The 22,277-nt window shown below is 37.4% G+C and overlaps 1 protein-coding gene across 1 annotated transcript in view; it reads left to right on the forward strand.

Moving 5' to 3' along the window:
- The first annotated feature begins 7,911 nt into the window (after positions 1-7,911).
- Positions 7,912-22,277, forward strand: part of TCAF1 (TRPM8 channel associated factor 1) — a 52,189-nt gene continuing 37,823 nt past the window's right edge. The window contains exon 1 of the mRNA XM_050784921.1: positions 7,912-8,179. The gene's annotated coding sequence lies outside the window, so the exon portion shown is untranslated. The remainder of the gene's footprint in view (positions 8,180-22,277) is intronic.

A 22,277-nucleotide genomic window follows, 5' to 3' on the forward strand; every position in this document is an offset into this window, starting at 1 on the left:
CTCTCCTCATTTCCACAGCGTGAAAACTAAGGTCCCAAGAAGAAAAAAGGTTGCTTAGCATTACACAAGAGTTAATAACAGAGCACAGGCTGCTTTCCCCAAGTTCTCGGTCTTTCATCTTGCTCTTCTTACTACATGACCATTAGAGCTGAGCTCATTCACCCACTGGCTCCCTGTGTTGGGAGACAGGAGGCAGGGACACCCCACCCAACTCTCACGCTTGGCACACAGACCCAGGTGTAGGCACGACTCCTGATGGTGGAGGAGGACACAGCCCTCCCTCTTCAGTATAACTTTCCCACTTCACCCCCTCCTGACCTTCCCTTCAACTTCTCATTTGAAAATCAAAATTGTACTTCATATTTAATTTTCCAACAACTTAATATTTAGACAAATAATTTTAGTACATATATGTATATATGTATGTACTTGATTTGTATATACTTGATTTTGTATATATACATAAATACACATATTTATGTACTTAAGTTTGTTTGTATACAGAATAAAAGGAATTCTTTGGTCAGTCTTCCACACAAGAGATTGCACAGACCTGAAAATATAAATAAACTTTCTGTACATTAATGTGTATATTAAAAGTAAGATGGTGGAAACCAGTGGTACGGTGTTCCTATGTTTATATTGGGAACAAGTGATACTGTATATAAAAAAAAAAGAGATGTTCTAAATAATTCAATAAAAAGTCTTATGTATTTGTACAAATACAAATAATGCCAAATTAGTGGCCTTAATGATGCCATTGGTGCCACAGTTGGAAAGAGTGACTAGTTGGGACTGTAAGGTAGGATACACTAAATTAACTATATTATACGAGAGCTTGGAAGATACCCCCTTAATCAGGTAATGATCATGAACATCATTAGTAATTGGATAAATTGAGATCATGTGACATCTGACAGAATGAAGAGCTCAGCTTCACAGAAGTGATGATCTTGTTAAAATGCATAACCTGAAACTAATCATAAGGAAACACCAGGAAGATCCAAAACAAGGAAATATAAAATAAGTGTCCTGTAGTGTTCAAAAGCATCAGTCATAAAAGTCAAAGAAAGACTGAGGAACTATTCCAAACTGAAGGTTAAAGAAAGATAACAACCAAATGGAACACACAACTCTAGACTAGATCCTATTGCTATTAGCGCCACTATTGAGATAACTGGCAAAATTCAAATGGGGTATGGAGATTAGAAAGTAGTGATATATCAATGATAGCTTTTCTGATTGTGATGACTATATGAAGCTTATATAGGAGAACTTTCTTAATATTCAGGGGTGATTTGTGGCACTATTTTAGCAACTTGTTCTCACATGGTTCAGGGAATAAAATGTTCTCTACACTTTAAACTCCTGTAGAGTTTGGACAATTTAAATGGTGTTGATTGCATCCTTATAATGCCCTTTTACATACTCCTTTGTTCACTATTTTTTAATGTATTTCTAAAAAAAAAAAAAAGTAGTTCATTTTTTCCACATTTTAAAGTATGCTAAACAAGGATGCCTTTTATAATCAGTGTCAAAAGAACCTGCTGTTTTCCAAACAGAGGAGTACCCCAGGCTTGAACCAGAGTTGTTAAGACATTTTTAATATCCTGCTTTAAAATAGATTGGTTTTTGTTTTTCCTTTAGGAGGATGTTGGGCATTTTTTTCCTTTCTCCAAACCACCCTATTTGAATTTCTTAAATGGGATTGAGGTGGGGCAGGAGAAAGGGGTACAGGTTTAGGGTACAGAGGCTATATATTTCAGGGACCAGAAAAAAAAAAAACTTACAAATGTTTCCATTAGATAGTGTAAAAACTATGACTGCTTGAGAAGTCTGTCAAAGAAAATTGGTGAAATCTTTCCAGGAATGAGTTGGCTAGCATAAATGTTTACTTCTGTTAAAAGGCAAAGGCAGAAATTGCCAAATAAAGATGCCAGAAAAATAGATTTCCTATCAATATGTCATACAATAAATTTAAATAAAGTTTTAAAAACATAAGGAATTTTGTAGCATAAACCAAAGTAGGAATGGGACACAATCTCATTCCATAAACTTTGAGCAGTGAATATAATTTAATAGAAAATACAGGTAGGGCACAGTGGTTAACAACTGTAATCCCAGCACTTTGGGAGGCCAAGGCAGGCACATCACGAGGTCAGGAGATCAAGACCATCCTGGCCAACGTGGTGAAACCTGTCACTACTAAAAATACAAAAAAATTAGCTGGGTGTGGTGGCGCATGCCTATAGTCCCAGCTACTTGGGAGGCTGAGGCAGGAAAATTGCTTGAACCCGGGAGGCGGAGGTTGCAGTAAGTCGAGATTACACCACTGCATTCCAGCCTGGCCACAGAGCAAGACTCCATCTCAAAAAAACAAAACAAAACAAAAAAAAAAAAAAAAAAAAAAAGAAAGAAAAAGAAAATACAATGGCATTTGCTGAGCATTTACTATGTGCTAGGCTTTCCTCACACTACATCTTATACAAGAATGTATATTTGAAGCCAGACTATTTGGTTGCAAAATCTGCCTCCATAAAAATAAGAGTCTGGTTCATCTTGGAATGATGCTTAAACACTATCCCCCACTCATTCTGCCAAAGGGCCCACTCTGAGAGATTGTACAAAGGAAAGAAGTTTACAAAACACTAAGAATTCCAACTGATATCATCCTGTCTTCAAATAGTGGCCTGAGGTAATGAGTAGCCCCGAATAAGTCAGAATATTATCCTTCAAGTGTAGAAATGTTTTCCTACCTCCACCAGTGTCTTCTCAGAAACCCAAAAATAACCCCGCAGCACTCACAGTTTCCACCATTCATGGGTACCATTCCTTAATGGGATATCCCCCAATCACATGGAGAAAACCCCACACTTAACAATATTTCAAATGTTCATATTGTGGAGAACCACTTACCTGAGCAATTCTTTGGTTTCCTTATTGAATTCAAGTGAAACTTTTCTTCTGGAGCCTGTCAGGTCACCTTGCGAGGCTGTATCTGCTTTCCCTATTCAGGTTGCAACACTGCAGGAATCCCTTTCACCCACCCATGGGAGTACTACGCAGTGAAAGGGCATGGTTGGGAAACATTCAGGACCTGATTACAAGTCCCACTGCCTACAAAGGTCAGGCAGTAATGTGAAGGGGCAAAGTGGGCCTGGTACAGGATGTTGGGAAGGTAGGGCAGTCTAGCCAACAGAACACTCTTCTAAAGGGGGGCTTTAGATTGTCATGCCTTGAGAATGCAGGCCCTCTGATGCTCTGTTTCCAAATTATTCAAGAGAAGCTGGGAGTCTCCTGCTTATGTAAAAACTCCTGATTCCTTAAATGTTGGAAATTAGTGAAAAGATTTAGAGGACTATCCAGTTCCCCTAAACAGACCCTTGGGGACCAAGTCCAGCCTATGGGCTGCTGATCTGGGACCTCTATTATAAGTAAATTTGGAAAACATTTTTCCGCTTGCACATGAGGCAAGCATCAGTCTCAGCTGAAAATTTCATGTATGTAAAACAAAAATGATTTTGTTTTTATTCAGTCAACTCAGTGCTGACATTGAGTTCCTATCCCACTGATTTAACAGAAAATTCTGTCATAGTCATTGATGGGGTCCTGGGCATCCCCTCTGGAGTCTGGTCAGCTCCTTAGGGTACCCCAATAACACACGCGTAGGTCAGCCCATCACTGCTCTTCTAGGGTCCACAGGTCCTACCCCAGGTCTCTGCATTCTCTCCTCTTGGCTTTGGTGCTTTTCCAAGGCCCTCCCACCCTCACCTCACTGTCTAAGCACCTTTGGTAATCTGTCCAGTGGCTCAGGCTTTGACTAAAGACTGACTCCTTCAGGATGCTTTGCAGAAGCAGCTACATAATTTGGGGGCATGGTGCAAAATGAAAATGTGGGGCCTCTTGTTCAAAACATATTAAGAATTCCAAGGTGGAGACAATAGAGCATTAAACCAAGGGTGAGGCTCTCCTGAGTGTGGGGATCCATGGGACTGCAGTGGTCACACATCCATGAAGTGGCCCTGACGCTTTGCTTTCTGCATTGGAAAAGTGCCTGAGGCAAGGAATTACAAATCCTAGCTACCGGACTGAGAGGTGGCAGGCAAGTTGGGAAATGGAGAGGATTACATTGCCATGTTTTCGAGAACTGGTTCAGGTTTAGACATCCTAAAGACAAGACTACAAATTTCATAAAGCTGAGAGCAATTTGCAGGCCACATCACCAAGGACTGGTTTCAGAATTCAGCACCAACCCTCTCCATCCATCCTTTCCAGCTTCCAGTCAAGCCAGAAGGAAGGGAATCAGATGGGTTCTCTCTCTCTTTCTGTTTCTCTGTCTCTCTCTCTCTCCCCCCAATGACCTCACTCTAATATAAATAAGATCTTCTCCCTGCACTGTGGGTTCATTCACCCCCACCGCTGTCTCTCTCCTCCCTACAGCACCTTTCTCAAAATCAAAACCCTTCCACTTCCCTTATGAGCCCATTTGACCTGTTTTGCCTTTCTGCCCCAATCTCACAGGCCTCCCTCAATTCTAAACCCTGCTCCCCTTTTAATGCTCATTTCACTTGGGTCTTTCTGTCCATCTTCTCTCTTCTATATTGTTCACTTTCATCCCCGAGATAATTTAGTTCCTTACAGGTAGAGAGCATCGTGGGCAGAAACTCTTACCAACAGACCACTTGCCTTGTTGTCTAGTACTGCACTTATTAGCCACCAAAAAGACTGCTGCTCTTCAGAGCTGTAACACATGCGATGATGTGTAAGAAAGGTCATCCTAAACTCCTAGGGGCTGTCAGCACTCTGCTTGCAATCTGGCGGGGCTCCCCTCTCTCCTCCTTTCCTCCCAGGCTCGCAGCCAGTCTGCAAAGAGCAAGTCTGAGAAGGAGAGGAATGGGTGGGGGAGTGGTGGGTGAGGGGTGGAGGAACCGAGGGGTGGCCAGTAGTGGGAGGAGGCAGGTGAAATGGAAACTCCTGGCTTCAGCTAGCCCAGACCTCGCAACGGCCCAGGTCCGGGAGTCTTGGTGTGCTTGCTGGTGAAGGGGTTTTCTCAGCTACACTGGCCCCATGTCCTGCTAGCCCCTAAAACATAAACACACACACACACACACACACACACACACACACACAGAGAGAGAGAGAGAGAGAGAGAGAGAGAGAGAGAGAGAGAGAGAGAGAAACATGAGGCGCCAAGAGGACTAGCCAGTGATCTCAGCCTCAAGGACTTTGTACTGCAAGAGCGTTGGCAACTGAATTCCAAGGTCATGCTCCATCTCTACCTGCTGCAAACCCCTTCTGCTGTTTGCATTTACTGTTCCTTTTTCTGTTACTATAAAGGAGGAGAGTGGATGAGATGTTTTAGCTCTGAAATTCTATGAGCAATTGCACCGCAAAAACAACAGCAACCAAAAATGGTGGGTTTTGCTTGTGTGCCTGGAGAGAGAGTGGGGGTGGGCAGGCTTATGTCCTGTTGACTATCAGCTTCTGAGGGGAGGAGGGATCTGGCAAGAGAGAAGTGCAGCTGTCTTGGCAGAGAGAATGAGAAATGAGAGAATGAGAAAGAGAGGTAACTGCAAGCAACCCTGGTCTTTTAGAAACACTCAGTCTACAATCCCCAAACACCCACTTGCCCCCACAGTTTCCCCCCCAACACCCCATTTAACTGCACAAATACACCCAGACGCTGGCTTTTCCTTTCACCATAGTAGTCATAAACTACGCCTCTGTGCTAGTAGCTGGGTGTGTTCACTTCTAGAAATCTTTTAGAAGTAAACTACCAATGTCTGTCCTCCAATCTCAGGCCAGGCCTGTGTAGTTTTGAAGGAGACTAGATTTACAGGGAAATGAGGAGAGAATACACAGCTTGGAGATTTGAAGAGCAAAGGAGGCAAGGGTCAAGGAAATCATGGAAGAAGTCTGGAAGGATCTGTCCCTTCTCTGGTTATGGTGAACATTCACATAGGGTTTTCCATATGCCAGACACTGCTTTAAGAGCTTTATCTGTATTAAGTCATTTAATCCTCATAAACATTCCATGAAGTAGAGACAGTCACTATCCCCAATGTTACAGATGAAAACACTAAGACAGAAGCTAACAAGCCCTTTGTGATAGGCAGGAAAATGGCTCCCTAAAGATGTTGATATGGTTTGGCTCTGTGCCCCCACCCAAATCTCATCTCGTAGCTCCCATAATTCCCATGTGTTATGGGAGGGACTTGGTAGGAGATGATTGAATCAAGGGGGCGGATCTTCCCATGCCTTCTCATGACAGTGGAGGGGTCGCAGAGATCTGATGGTTTTAAAAATAGGAGTTTCTCTGCACAAGCTGTCTCTTTGCCTGCCGCCATCCATGTGAGATGTGACTTGCTCCTCCTTGCCTTCTGCCATGATTGTGAGGCCTCCCCAGCCACGTGGAACTGTGAGTCCAATTAAACCTCTTTCTTTTGTAAATTGCCAAGTCTCAGGAATGTCTTTATCGGCAGCACGAAAATGGATTAATACAGATGTCCAGATCCTAATTCCCAGAACTTGTGATATGCAATGCTGCATGGCAAGGGAGAATTAAGGTTGCAGACAGAATGAAGGCTGCTGATTAGCTGACCTTGAGATGGGAAATTATCTAGATTAGCAGATAGGTCCAATGTAATCACAGGGTCTTTCAAAGTGAAAGAGGGAAGCAGGAGACTCGGAGAAGGAGATGTGACACAGAAGCAGAGGCTGGAGCCATGAAATTGCTGACTTTGAAGATGAAGGAAAGGGCTGCAAGCCAGGGAATGCGGGCAGCCTCTGGAAGCTGGAAAAAGCAAGGAAAATAGATTTGCCCCTAGATCCTGCAGAGAGAAACGCATCCCTGCCTACACCAGGATGATAGTCCAGTAAGACCTGTGCTGGACTTCTGACCTATAGTCCTGGAAGATGTAGTAAATCTGTGTTGTTTTAAGCCACTAAATGTGTGGTAATTTATCACAGCAGCCTTAGCAATGAATATACTCCCCAGCTTTTAAGCAGGGGATGTGGTGGCTTCAAAGTCCAGGCTTTTTCCCTGCTACTCCTTTCTTTGTTTCCTCCCTCATGCTCAATATCTGTCATCTATTGATTGGTTAGTAACATTCTCAACGCCTTACTGTTTTATTAAACTTATAAAAACAATGTATGTGATTTTTAAAAAAACAATTCAGTGGTTGTGAAAGTAAGAATCAACAGACAATTTCTCCACCGTTAGCCCCGCCTCTTACATAAGCACATGCAGCATGTCTTCTTCATACAAGAATTTAATGCTAAAGCTGGTGCCGTGGCTCAGGCCTGCTATCCCAGCACTTTGGGATGCCGAGGCAGGAGGATCACTTGAGCCCTGGTGTTCGAGACCAGCCTGGGCAGCAAAGTGAAACCCCCTCTCTAACAAAAAATCAAAAACTTAGCTGGGCGCGGTGGCGGAGCACTTGTGGTCCCAGCCACTGAGGAGGTGGAAGGATCGCTTGAGCCTGGGGGTTGAGGCTGCAGTGAGCTATGACTGCACCACTGCACTCCAGCCTGGGTGGCAGAACCAGACCCAGCCCCCGAAGAAAAAAAAAAAAAAAGGAAATTAAGAAAGAAAGAAAGAAAGAGATCCTACTCTCAATTTTAATACAACTTGCTTTTTTAATTAAAAAATATATCTAGAACCGATAGATTTTACTCGTCCTTAAAAACAGTCGTGTATTATTTTATATAAACATCTCTCGCTATTTATCAAGGCCCTCACTTGTTCAGAAATAGTCTCACTTTTGTTTTGTTTTCAACAATTTACTCCCTATATTCCTGGGCGGGCGCCTAGGCCTGCATCCGGGATTCGGAGCCACATCTGGGGGCAGGGCCTCTGATGTCTAGGGGTGGGGCGGCAACGCCCAAGCCCCGCCCCCGTGCGCATCGACCAATCAGCTCCCGGGACGGCACCTCCTCGCCAACCCCCGCCCCCGCAGTCTCCGCCTACGGTTTTCCACATTCTGCAGTCTCCAGCCCGCCGCCCTGTGCCTCCTGGGCAGAGAAGCTGCTTCCTCCTGGGAACAACTGCCTGCCGGTCCTAGCAGGTTCCTACTGCCCCGAACCCGCGCTGCAGGGAACAGCGGGGCAAACAGTGAGTGGGGTTCAGCGTAGACTCTGGACCAGGAGAGGCCCGCGGTGACCAAGGCCTGGGCTCCGGGTTAGTGTCCGGGGCGGGGAGCGGTGAGCGGGGTGCGATGCTGAGCGTCTGGGGAGGGCCGGGCGTAGACTGCGGCCTCTCCGCGCTCCCCCAGGTGATAGAGCCGTTCCACCGAGGATCCCTTCCTTAGTCTCTACCCCGTTGATGATTTTTCTCTGCAGCTCGGTCCCTATTTCATCTCGCCGCATTGTTATGCCCTCTGCTGGGCGGGAGGCGATGACCCTCCCTATTTTCGTAGGATTTGTTTTTTGCTCCCAAGAAGCCATTAAGATCTAGTTCTGAGCTAGCAGGCACCCTCGAGGCGATTTGATCTCGCCTGCTGGGGGCTTGCATTCTTCTAGGCTAGCTTGTCTCTGTTAAGCCCAGGTGGAAGTTCTTATCCACCCCAGTGCTCTAGGCGCCCACGGGCTCGGTGTGGGTTTGTGGTGGGGGAAGGGACCTGGGGAGGGGTTGCGGTGAGAGCCGCGCGGGGATTCAGGCTGAATGTTAGTCTGGAATGCATTTGGCCTGAAGCAGCAAGTGCTGGATGATACAGTTCGCTGGTAAACAGCCGACAGCTGGCCGCTGGTTTGGCCCAACCTGCAACGGAAGAAGGCCTTGAGTACAGGAGAAAAAGATCTTTGCGAATTGGATAATCATGGAAATTTAGAAGAAGTACAGCTCGAACTAGACATAAAGGACATAATGTGTCTGTCTAGCTGACCAGCCAACCATCGGTCCATCACTTTCATCCTCCAAACTAGTGATTTGTTGATGAATTGGTTTCAATACTTGGTTTTTAAAATGTTTAATAAAAAGTACATGAAACATCTCAGAATGGTCTAAAAAATAATGAAACGAATGCCTGACCATCTCCTTGGGTCAAGAAATAGGGTGCCACAGTACCTTAGAAGCCCATGAGTCCAAACTGATGCCCATTCTCCTCCCTTCTCTGAGATGTGACATCTTTCGTGATTTTTGTCTTAATGATTCCCTTGCTTTTCTTTTTAGTTTTACCATATTTGTGTGTGTATTCCTAAAACATATGTGTTTGCTTTCTCAATTTTGTACTTTTATATCAATGACATTATCCTGTACGTATTCCTAAGTTTTATAGATTCATCTTTCATGCTTCCTTCCATTTTCGTCGTTTATGGTGTAAATGTACATAATTTATCCATTCTACTGCTGATGGACATTGGATTGTTTCTAGTTTTGGAGGTGTATGAATTATCTATAAGCTATGTAACAAATTACCGCAACACCTAGCAGCTTCAAACCAAAGCGAACAAGCAAAATAAATCATGTTACCTCCTATCTTACAGTTTCTGTGATTAGGAATCCAGGAGGGGCTTAGCTGGGAGTCTCTGACTCAGGGTCTCTCACAGGCTGTATCAACAATCAAGTATTGACTGGGCCTCAGTCATTTCAAGACTAGGTGTAGGGTCGAGGACCTCGCCCAGGCTTACTCACGTGATTGCTGGCAGGCCGATTGGCCTCAATGACCCTGGCTGGATACATCAGTTCTTTGCCACATGGGCCTCTGTGTAAAGAATGGTTGCAACATGGCAGCTTACTCCCCCCAGAGTGAAGGCTCCCACAGAGAAAAAGAGAAGACAGAAGTCAGATTCTTTTTGTAACCTTAGAAGCGACATTCCATTATTTTTGCCATTTTTTATCCATTAGAAGTGAGTCCCTAGGTCCATCTCACACTGAAGGGAAGGGGGTGATACAAGGACATGAACACGTGGAGGCAGGGATTATTGGGGCCACTTTAAAGCCTGCCCACGTCCTCTAATATTCAAGTACACTTGCGTGGGAGCTTCCCTAGAGTATACAGCTGGGAGTAGAATTGCTGAATTATAAGATTTATGTATATTCAATTTTATTAGGTCATTTCTAAACTGTTTCCAAAGTGTTAAACCAGTTTGCACTCCCTCCAGCAGTGGATGAACGTTTGTTGCTTTACATACTTGCCATAGCTTGGTCTTGTAAAATTTCATTTTTTGTCAGTCTGGCAGGTATGAAATAACATTTCACTGTGATTTTAATTAGCATTTTCCCATAACTAATGAGATTGGCTGTCTTTTTATATGTTGATCAGTTTTTGTGCTCTTTGTGAAATTTTGATTCCTGTCTCGTATTCATTTTTATATTGGATTGTTTACCTTTTTTATTGACTCATTGGAATGCTTTCTTTATATAATCTAGGTACTAAACAATAATTGTTAGCTATATATGCCACAGACATCTTTCCGAATTGCTTTTGAGGTTTTTTTTTTCTCTGTCTTTATGTCAGTTTCTTTCTCTGTCTCTATCAATGAATCTAAGTTTTGAATTTAATTTCAAGTTAGTAGTACTTTCTTTTATAGCTTGTCTTGTTTGATAATTATTTTCTCAAGATCATAGATTAATTTTAGTGTATCGTTTTCTAAAAGTGTTATGGTTTTGCCTTTGGCTGTTAGACTTAATTCACATGGAAACTGATTTTTATGTTGTTTATTCCATATGGATAATCAATTGCCCCAGCACCAGTGATTTGCATGAATCAGGATTTCCATATAAGCATGAATTTGTTTTAAGCCCATTCTTATTTTCTATTTGTCTAACTCTGCCTCAATACTAATAATTTTTAACCACTATAGTTTTATTAAAAGCCTTGAAATTTGGTAGGAAAAGTCCTATCACCTGTTTTTTCTTCGTTAAGAGTGTTTTAGTTTTACTTGGACCTTTGACCTTCCATATAAATATTTAAATAAACTTATCAAGTTCTCCAAAACAAGAAACGAACAAGCAAATAAACCTGCTGGAATTCTGATTGATATTGGATCAACTCTGTGTCTTAGTCTGTTTTGCGCTACTGTAGCAAAATACCTGAGACTGAGTAATGTATAAGAAACTGAAATTTATCAGCTCACAGTACTGGAGGCTGGGAAGTCCAAGATTGACTGGCTGGCATCTGGCAGGAGCCTTCTTACTGTGTCATCATGGCATAAAGGCAGAAAAAGGGCGAAAGAAAGTAAAAGGAGGGTGAACGCCGCCTTTTATAATGAACTCACTCCCGTAGTGACGGCATTAATTCATACACTCTGCCGTCATGGCCTGATGGCCTCTCATTAAGCCCACCTCTCAACACGGTTACATTGGAGATTAAGTTTCCAACACCTGCTTTTTGAGGGACACATTCAAACCATTGCGCTATAAATCATTTTGGGAAGAAATTACTTCTAAGACATTGGCTCTCTTCCTCAATGATCATGGTTTATGACACTATTTATGTCATCTTCAATGTTTTGTACTATTTTTTATTGTTTTCTTTTGGCTCAGTTTTTGTTAAATTTCTAGGCACGTTATATTTTTACTGCTATTGTAAGTATTTCCTTTTGTAAAAGTTATATTTTGTAGCTTATTGTTGCTGGCATACAGAAATTCAGTTGCCTTTTATATATTATATATCAATCAAACTTGAAAATTAATAATTCTAAATTTACCTGTAGCTTCTTTCAGATTTGCAACATAGGCAATCATCTGAAAATAAGGATAATTTTGTTTATTCCTTTCCAATTCTTATACCTTTAATTTCTTTTTTCTGTCTTATGACAATGACTAGGAGCTCCAGTACACTCTTGAATGAAAGTAGTAAAGGGCATCTTGTTTTGTCCTTAAGATAATAAAGAGAAATATTTCACTATATCAACTTAAAAATGGCATTTGCTATAGTTACTTTGTAACCATCTTCCCCATGATAAGAAAGTTCTGTTCTTCTTTTGGTAAGCACTTTTATTATAAATGGATGTTTTTTCAAATGGTTTTCCTGTAGCTGTTGAGAATATATATACTTTTTTCCTTTAACTATATTAAGAACATAGTATAGTATTTAATTTCTGATATTAAACCAATTTTGTATTCTTGGAATAAACCTTTCCTGGTAAATATGTAGTAACTTCTGTATGTGGATATAGATACAAAGGTAAACATTAGATATTTATATTTATATGTGTGATTTAAGATTGGCATGTAATTATACTTTTCTGTACTATCCTTTTCTGATGTTGGTATTATCATAAAATAATATGAATAGTATTCTCTCTTATGCTATTCTTTGGAAGAATTTGTGCAAGATTGGGATTATCTGGTCCTTGAATATTTCCTTGAATCACCTGTAAAATCATCTGCGTTTGGAGTGTTTTTTGTCAGAAGATTTTAATGATTGTAGAACTACTTAGGTTTCCCTATGGAGTCAGTAGTGATAAATTGTATTTTCCAAGATATGTAACAATTTCACATATACATGAGTGTATTAGTATACATATATGTTTATGTTTATTCAATATATAAAAATACATTTGACCATTGAAGAATGCAGTAGTTGGGATACTGACCCCTGTCAGAATTGAAAATTTGTATATAACTTTTGAGTCCTCTAAAACTCAATACTAATAGCCTACTGGTGAGTGGAAGTCTTACTGTTAACGTAAGCAGTTGATTAACACATATTTTATATGTTCTTAACCAGAGAAAAGAGAATGTTATTAAGAAAATCATAAGGAAGAGAAACATATTTCTCGTTCATTAAGTAAAAGTGAATCATCATGAAGGTCTTCCTTGTCATCTTCACATTGAGTGGGCTGAGGATGAGGAGGAAGGGGAGGGATTGGTGTTGCTGTCTCTGGGGTGGCAGAGATAGAAGAAAATCCAGATATAAGTGGACCAAGGCAGTTCAAACCTGCATTGTTCAAGGGTCAAATGTATATACATGAATATATATATTCAAGATCAATAAAATTGTTTATAATATCCTCTTATTCTGTTTATAAATCTTTCCATTATCTATTGATATGGCCACTTTTTTATTATTAGTATGTGTATATTTTCTTTCTCTTTTTGTTTTATTTTTTCCAGAACTTGGTCTACTTTATTAGTTGTTCAAACAGCAACATAAAAGCTTTATGTCTTTTTCATATTTTTACTTATTTTATTACTTCTTCCTTCTTTCTTGGAATTTTTTCTATGATTTATATTCTAAGCTTTTATATGCTTAGCTCATTAATGTTGAGCTTTTCTTCATATGTAAGTTTTTAAAGCTATAAATTTCTATCACTACTTTTTAGCTACATCTTACAAGTTTTGATATGATTATTTTTGATCATGTAGCTTTAATTATAATTTTCCTTATAGTCTCTTCTTTCAGACATGAATTTTTTAGATAAGTACCTTTTAAATTCCGTTTGGCCATTTGAAGTTTCTTTTGTTATCTTGTGGCTGTAGTTGCCTAATTTATATCATAGTCAGAGATTGCATGGTACCAATTCTTTTAAATTCATTGAAGCTAGCTTTAAAACCCAGTAAGTTTTCTTTGTGTGCGTAAAAAGAATGTGTCGCCTGTAATTACATGATGTTCTGTGTATATCTTTAAAACAACTTTTAATTATACAGCCCAATCTTACATATCTTTAATTTTTTATTTGCATGAATCGTCAATTACAGAAATAGGTATGTTAAATATTCTCACTATGATGGTGGATTTGACAATTTCTCATTAATCTATATATTTTTGCTTCATATATTTTGAGGCTATGTTATCAGTGAGTTGTTGTAAATTGAACATTTTATAATATAGGGACCTTACATTATGATACCTGTTAATGATTTTTGTTTTAAAATCCTATTTTTTTTTCAAAGATCAAATCAAGGTTTCTTTGGTTTTTGCCTCATTTATCTCTCTTTTATCATTTGGCTCTAAATCTTCTGAATCTATGTTTCAAGTATATATGTAGTAAACTTACTTGCATTTTTTTAAAGTTTGGATTTTAAAAATATTGTTTGACAATTTATAACTTGTCATTGAATAATTCATGTATATTTATTGTGACTAGTAATACATTTAGATTTATTTTTACCATCTTATTATTTGCTTTTTATTTTTCCTGCCTTTTATGTTTCTTTTTTCTTCCTCTCCCCACCTTTTCTTCTAACTTTCTTTGTTTGCCCATTTTTTCCTTTCTATTATTTGGACGTTACATGTTTTAGTTCTGATGTTTTAATTTTATAATATATTTAACCCATATAATTCCTATTTTTTAAGATGTTTAACTAGTTTTATAACAGATTTAATTTAGCATACTTAAGTTAAATTGATCCTTAGTACTTTGTCTCTTACCCTACAAGTATCAAATGTTGATTGTTATTTAATACCATCAGTGTATTAAATATGTGTTTACCAATGTGTGTTTACAGATTTTTCTTTTTACAAAAAAGCCCGAGGTATAACGTAGAGTAAGGCTGACAAATACTAAGTGTACAGCTCAATAAATTTTAAATATGTATATGGTCAGATCAAGATATAGAATATTTACAGCACTTCGGAAGACTTTGATTTTCCCTACTCCAGGTAATTTTCACTCTCAGAAATAACCACTATTCAGAACTCTGTCATGATATTGGTCCAATCTTGATCTTCACATAAATTGAGTCATAAATAGGTATCCTTTTGTGTTTGTTTTATGCAGCATTAGTTCGATGAAGATTCTTCCATATAGTGGCATATAGCAGTACTTTTTTCTATAGTAATGTATGGTTATTTATCCATTCTACTGTTGATGGACTTTTATTTTTTCCAGTTTTTGACTATTACAAATAAATCTCATTTGAACATATCTTTGGTAGACATAAAAACTTACTTTTCATGAACATACATCTGATCAGCCCAAGTAATGTCAAACAGTTTAGCCACATAGCTGTATCAGTTTACACTCCCATCAGAAATATATGTAAGTCCCATCAGCTCCAGATCCTTATCACCATTTGATATTGTCACTATAATTAATTTTAGCCACCTGGAATGGATATAGGTATCTTACTATGGTTTTAATTTGCATTGTTTTGATGACTAATTAAGCATCTTTTTGTATGCTTACTGGCCATTTGAATGCCATATTTTGTGATGCACCTGTAGATGTATTTTGTCCATTTGGGGGTAAAGGGATAGTTTCTTTTTTAAATCAATTTCGTGAGTGTGTTAAATTATATTCTGGATAGGCATATACGTTTTTTCTTGTATCAGCGATTTGCAGATATCCTCTTCCAATCTTTGACTTGCCTTTTCACATTGGCAATTATGTCTTTTAATGAAAATAACCTCTTTATTTAATTTTTATAATATCTAATTTTTTTGTTAGTAAACCCAAACATTTATGCTTAGGACTTGAGTTGTATTGAAGAGAATTTTGCCTACCTCTAGATCACAAAAAGATTCCCTATGCTTAATAGTTCTGTCATTCACATTTTGTTTTATAATTTAGATTATTTTTTGTATATGATATGAGGGATGGGTTAGAGTTCATTGGTTTTTATACAGACATCCAATCGATCAAGAATTACTTATTGAAAGGCCTTTCACACCATTAGACTTTTTGAATCTATGTTCATTGAGTAATATTCGTCTCTAGCTTTTTGTTCTTGTAATGTACATATGTGATTTTGCTATCAAAGTTATGCTGGGTGTAATAAAAATGAGTTGGGAAGGATTTCTTTGTTTACTATTCTCTGGAAGAAGTTTTATAATATTAGTATTATATTTTTCTCAAGTGTTTAGGAAAATTCGCCATAAAAATCCTTTTGGGCCCAAACTCTTTTGCGGAATGTTTTGATTTTGGACTACATTTTTTTGATGTATAGGATTATTTATACTTTGTTTCTTCTTGCCATTTTGGATAAATTATGTTGTTTAAGGAATTTGAAAATTCATCTGAATTTGTTAAATTTATTGGCATATGGTTACTCATAATAGCACTTTGTTATATTTTTAATGTCTTTTGGGATTGTAATAACATCCCCTGATAATTATAATGGATTCACTCTCTGTGTCTCTTTATTGATCATTCTTAGTTTGGTTCATTAAAACCAACTTTTGGTTTTACTGAATTTCTAAATATTTTTGAATTTGATTCTTGCTTTTATGTTTATTATATTCTTTGATTTACTTCAAATTTGTTGTTCTTTTTCTAATATTTTGAAATAGTTTACTTTCAGTCTTTCCCTTTTACTAATGTAGGCATTTAGAGCTATATAGTTTTCCTTTATTAAGTAATTGCTCTTGCTGCCTCCCACAAATTTTGATAAATTGTATTTTAATTATTATTTAATTAAAATATTTTCTAATTTCTCTTGTGATTTCTTATCTGACCTTAGGAGTGTTCAGAAGTGTACTCCTTAATTTCCAAACATGGGAATTTTCTAATTAACTTAGGGTTATTTATTTCTGGTTTAATTCCATTAAGATCAGAGAATATATTCTACACCTTTTTGAGTTTCTTGAGACTTGCTTCATGCCAATATATGTTTTATTTGAGAAAATGTTTGACATACACTAAAAATCAAGTATATTCTGTTGTTGGTGGGTGTATATGTACCATATGTGTCAACAGGGTCAAATTTGTTAATTATGTCATTCAAATCCCGTATATCCTTACTGATTTTTTATGCACATGTTTTATCAGATTACTGAGAAAGATGTACTTAAATCTTCAACTATGCTTGTGGACTTGTCTGTTACTCCTTTTATTATTGTCAACTTTGCTTTATAAATTTTGAAGTTGTATTATTAGGGATACAAATTTAAAATTTTTGTATTGCTGTACTGAATTGATCCTTTTATCATTATGAAATGTGTTTATATCTATAGTAACACTTGTTGACAGTAATGTTTACTTTGCCCATTGTACATCTAGCCATACTAGCTTTCTTTTGGTTAACATTTGCATGGTATACCTTTTTCCATCCTTTTACTTTCAATATTTCTCTTCTAAATGAACTCTTTTTCTAATTGGATTTTTTAATCCATTTATATTTAGTATAATTATTTACATAGTTGGTATCTTAGTCGTTTCGGGCTGCTGTGACACAAATGTGATAGACTGGTAGTTAAACAAAAAACATTTAAAGATAAACCAGCAGATTTAATGTCTGGTGAGGGCTGGCCTCCTAGCTTATAGACAGCTACCTTTCTCACTGTATTTTCACATGGCCAAGAGAGGGAGCTCTAGTCACTTTCTCTTCTTAGAAAGATACTAATCCCATCATGAGTGTTTCACACTAATTACCTACATCTAATTACCTCCCAAAGGCCCACTTCCTAATACCATTCCACTGGGGGTTAGAATTTCAACATACAAATTTTGGAGGGACACAAACATGCAATCTATAAAAATTGGGTTTAAGCAAGGTTGCAGTGAGCAAAGATCGTACCACTGCACTCTAGCCTGGCAACAGAGCGACACGCTGTCTCAAAAAAAAAAAAAAAATTGGGTTCAAGTCTACCAATTTGCACAGTTTTCTCTTTGTCCAATCTCTTCTTTCTTATTTTCTCTTTTCTTGATTTCTTTTGAATTCAACACCTTCTATTAATTTTTCTTCTATATTTTGCATTATAAATTTTTTTATTATTTTATTGGTTACTTGAGATATTACAGTTCACCTTACTGATTTGTTATGACCTACTTTAAATTATTACTTCTGTGTACTCTCAATGTAAAATTTTAAAAGTTTATCTCCATCTTGCAGCTGTACTGATTTCTGTTTTTTTTATATGCTTCTATATTCCATAAGGAATTATATTTGTTTATTTAAACAGTCAGTATTCATTTATATTTGCCTGTGTATTTACTCTTTTCAGTGTTCTCTATTAATTCCTAAAGCACTGTGCTTCTATGAGGAATAATTGTCCTTAATCATGAAAAAATAGTTTTAGTTGTTATATTCTGCTGGGAATACATTCTTTCAGCTTTGGTATATCTAAAATTATCTTTACATTGCCTTTATTTTGGGGGAATATTTTTCTTATGTATAGAATTTTAGGTTGGCAGATTTTTCTTTTTCTGCTTTTAGGAATTCTGTTGTGTTCTCATTTCCATCGTTGTTTTGAAAACTTAGCTGTATTTTTTGTTCATTTAAATGAGAAGTATCCTTTATCTCTGGCAGCTTTTCAGATTTTCTCTATGAATTTGGTTTTCAGCAGTTTGAATGTGATGTGTCTGAATGTAGTTTTCTTTCTGTTTATTCTGCTTGGGAAATGTAAAGTTTCTTCAGCTTGTGGTTTGATATTTTTCAAATCATTAATTAATAACATTTTGCTTGTTTTATTATCTCTCTCCTTTCCTTCTGGGACTCTGATTACTCATATGTCACAACTTTTCACCCTGTCTTGTAATCCTGTTACACTCTTTCTGTATCTTTTGATCTCTTTGTATATCATGTTTTCTTTCCTCTTATGTATGAATACTTTCTACTTACCTTTGCTATACTTCATGAATTCTCTGGTCTTTTGTGTTTAATATGCTATTAAAGCAATCTATCAAGTACCAATTTTAATTATTATTTTTCTTTTTTAATTTTTTATTTTACTTTTTTATGAGTTTTATTTCTGTGCTGAAATTCCACAGCCTTGTTTCTATAGAATTTCTTAACATATTTATCCCAGTTGCTTTGAACCACTTATGCCCATGTCTGTTTTCTGTTCTCTTGAGTTATTGGCAATTTATTCTGTTTTTTAACCTCTTTCTTAATTTTTGATTGAATGCAGAATATTGTGGATGAAAAAATATTAAGGTTTTGGTTGATGTTATTTTCTTTCAAGGGGATTTTTTGGGGAAGTGGGCAGATAAAGTACCAGCAGATTACTTTGATGCTATCAAAGATTAGTTTTAGGCTTTGTTAGGACTAGCCCATTTAAGGTTTGATCTTTCTCCAAGAACATAGTCCTTAAACCATAAGATATGCTTCTTCTTCATATGTCAGGGATTTTCTTATGTGTCAACTGAAATCATGGAGTGTTTATAAGAACCTTTCTTTTTGTTGGGGCATAAACTCCATTGCTTTTCTCAGAACAATATAACCACTGAAATGACTGCTCAAATGTTTAGCTTTTTGGCCACTATTTCCTACAAGTAGCCCTGAGGTCTCTCCTCTTGCATGTATAGCTTAGGAATAAGCCAGTGACATTAGGGGAATTCATATATAAAACTTTATATTAACTTCTCTGGTTTCTTCATGTCTGAAACTTTGCCCTTTGAGCTCCAACTGGTTTGATAGTCTTGAACCAGTAAGACTGACACTTCCTGTTCAGCCTCAGTAACCCTGCACTGTAAAATGGAAAATGTCCCAAAGTAAAAAGCCATAGCAAATATACAACTCATGTCCTGTTTTGTGTTCATCAAGGATTATAGTCCTCTTGTCCTGTTTATGTTGTTTACTTTTCCGAGTCTTCAGTTGTTTCCTATATTTTGTTAAGATTTTATTATTGTTTCAGCCTCAGTAACCCTGCACTGTAAAATGGAAAATGTCCCAAAGTAAAAAGCCATAGCAAATATACAACTCATGTCCTGTTTTGTGTTCATCAAGGATTATAGTCCTCTTGTCCTGTTTATGTTGTTTACTTTTCCGAGTCTTCAGTTGTTTCCTATATTTTGTTAAGATTTTATTATTGTTTCCAATGGGAGGATTGTTCCAAAGATATGAGGGAATTTCAAGAAGTTTGTGGAAAAAATGGAATTAAACAATTTTAAAAAAAATGTTGCCTCAACATAAGCCCTTTCAAGTTCAAGACACTTTTATAAGCAGTGATAAAAGCAATTTCATCCCTCACTAAGAAACTGAAGGTCTGGGAATTTAGCCATGTAGATACAGTCTTTTTACATTATTAACTAAAGAAAAATGGGTGCCCTTCACAGATTTTTTAAGATAAGGAAACAAAAGTCAGAAGGAGCCAAATCAGGATTCTAAGGTGGATGCCTAGTGATTCCCCATTGAAACTCTTTCAAAATTGCCCTTACTTGATGAGAGGGATGGGCAAAGTCATTGCCATGGTGGAGGAGGACTGTCTGGTGAAGCTTTCATGGGTGTTTTCCTGCTAAAGCTATGGCTGACTTTCTCAGAGCACTACAGTAATAAGCAGATGTTATCATTCTTTGGTCTTCCAGAAAGTCAACAAGCAAAACACCTCGAGCATCTCAAAAAACTGTCGCCATGGCCTTTGCTTTTGACCAATCTGCTTTTGCTTTGACTGGACCACTTCTGCCTCTTAGTAGCCATTGCTTTGATTCTGCTTTGTCTTCAGGATCACACTGGTAAAGCCATGTTTCCTCTCCTGTTACAGTTCTTTGAGGATATGCTTCAGAATCTTGATCTTACTTGTTTAAAATCTCCATTGAAAGTTCTTCTCTTTTCTGCAGCTGATCTTGATGCATCCCCTCAAGTGGAGAATTTGCTCAACTTTCATTTTTCAGTCAGAATTGTGTAAGCTGAACCAATTGAGATGTCTTTGGTGTCTTCTCTTCTTTGATTCACTACAAATATTTAGATGAGTATTTCTTTTTATCATTTTAGGATTTGTTAGACTCCCTGGATCTGAGGATTGGTGTCTTTCAAGATCTCTGGAAAATTCAATCTTTTATTTCAATAATAGCTCTCCCACAATCTTTCTGTTCCATCTCTTTGAACCTCAGATCAGATGTGTCTTAGGTCTTCTCACTATACGTTCTATGTCATCTATCCTTTTTCATATTTTCCATCATTTTTTCGATTTTAGACTAAATTATGGATAATTTCCTCTACTCCAGATCCAGCTCGGTAATTCTTTCTTCAACTTTAATCTTCTATTTAGTCTCTTCAATAATTTTTTTGAATTATTTTATTTCAATTATTTTTTATTTCTAGTTTTATTTGATTCTTTTTATAAATACAATTATTTTCTGTTCAAGTTTCTAGTTTCTATTTTATTTTTCAAATGTACAAAACATAGCTATTCTATATTCTGTGACTAGTAATTCATGCGTTTCTGATTCTCTTGTTTGTAATGGCTCTCTTTCATTGTGCTTTATTTCCTGAGTGCTATGTGATTTTAAAAATTATTAATGTGAGCTGCTCCTTTCATGTGAATTTTTGTCCTAGAAATTATTTCTAGACATATTAAAGTTAAATTTCTCTAGAAAAGATATGCATGTGCATCTTCCAATTGAATACATTAGCAAATCGGGACCACCTCAAATTATTTGCTTAGGGTTTTTCAATCCACAGACGTAGCATGAATTAATATTGCAAACCTACATGGAAAACTGGTTTGTGGTTATTCATTCTCATTGATCTTTTTCCCCTTCATCTTTCATCAGGGTCAGGACAAGCAAATTGCATCGATTTCTTGTGTGATACGAATTTACTTACTATTTACCTTTACCCTGTTGGAATACCCCTTTGGTGTCTGAGCTTTGTGCCGGGATGTCACTTTAAATTAAATTCTTTATGTGAGCTTGGTCCTAATGTCCTAGGCTGGAAACTCCATAGAGTCACTCCCCATACATTCTCCAGGGTTTTGTGGAAGCATTGTGGTGACAGCCAGCTTTCATGCTTGCTTCCTTCAATGTTTCCTGCTTTTAGTTTGTTTCTGGCTTTGTGTACTCTTCAATATCATCTCAGTGATGAATTTATAATATTTTGTGTATATATGTTGTTTGCATCAGTAGTATGTTTTGGGACATTTATCTACATTTCTAGAACTAAAACATTATTTTTAACACCTTATTAAAGTTAGATATTTGCATGTGTGGTTATATATCAGTATATCATAAATGTACAGCTTGATACATTTTTACAAACTGAACACGACCTTGGGCCAGCACCTAAATTGATTAAGAGAACATTACCAGTGACCCAGAAGTCTCCTTTGTGTTCCTCTCTAGTCACTACCTGGCCCAAGAGTAAATATTATTCTGAGTCTTAGTATCAAATATTAGTTTCACCTGTTTTTATATTTATGTAAATATAACAATATAGTATGTACTCTCTTGTTTCTGGCTTAGTTCACTACAATATGTTGGTGAGATTCAGCTATATTGTGAAAAATGCAAATCATTCATTCTCATTGCTGTACCATATTTCATTGTGAATATGCCACAATTTATTTAAACATTCTACTGTTGATGGTACCCAGCTGATAGAGAGCAGGGTGGATTAGAGCTGAGAAAGCAGGGAGGGTAGGATTTGAGTAGTTTCCAGTTTTAGACTATATTGGATGGTGACGCTTTGAGGATTCCATTGTCCTTCAGTAAAAATGTGTATATTGGGTGCA

The sequence above is a fragment of the Macaca thibetana genome, chromosome 3 (assembly GCF_024542745.1).
Source record: "Macaca thibetana thibetana isolate TM-01 chromosome 3, ASM2454274v1, whole genome shotgun sequence".
NCBI lineage: Eukaryota > Metazoa > Chordata > Mammalia > Primates > Cercopithecidae > Macaca > Macaca thibetana.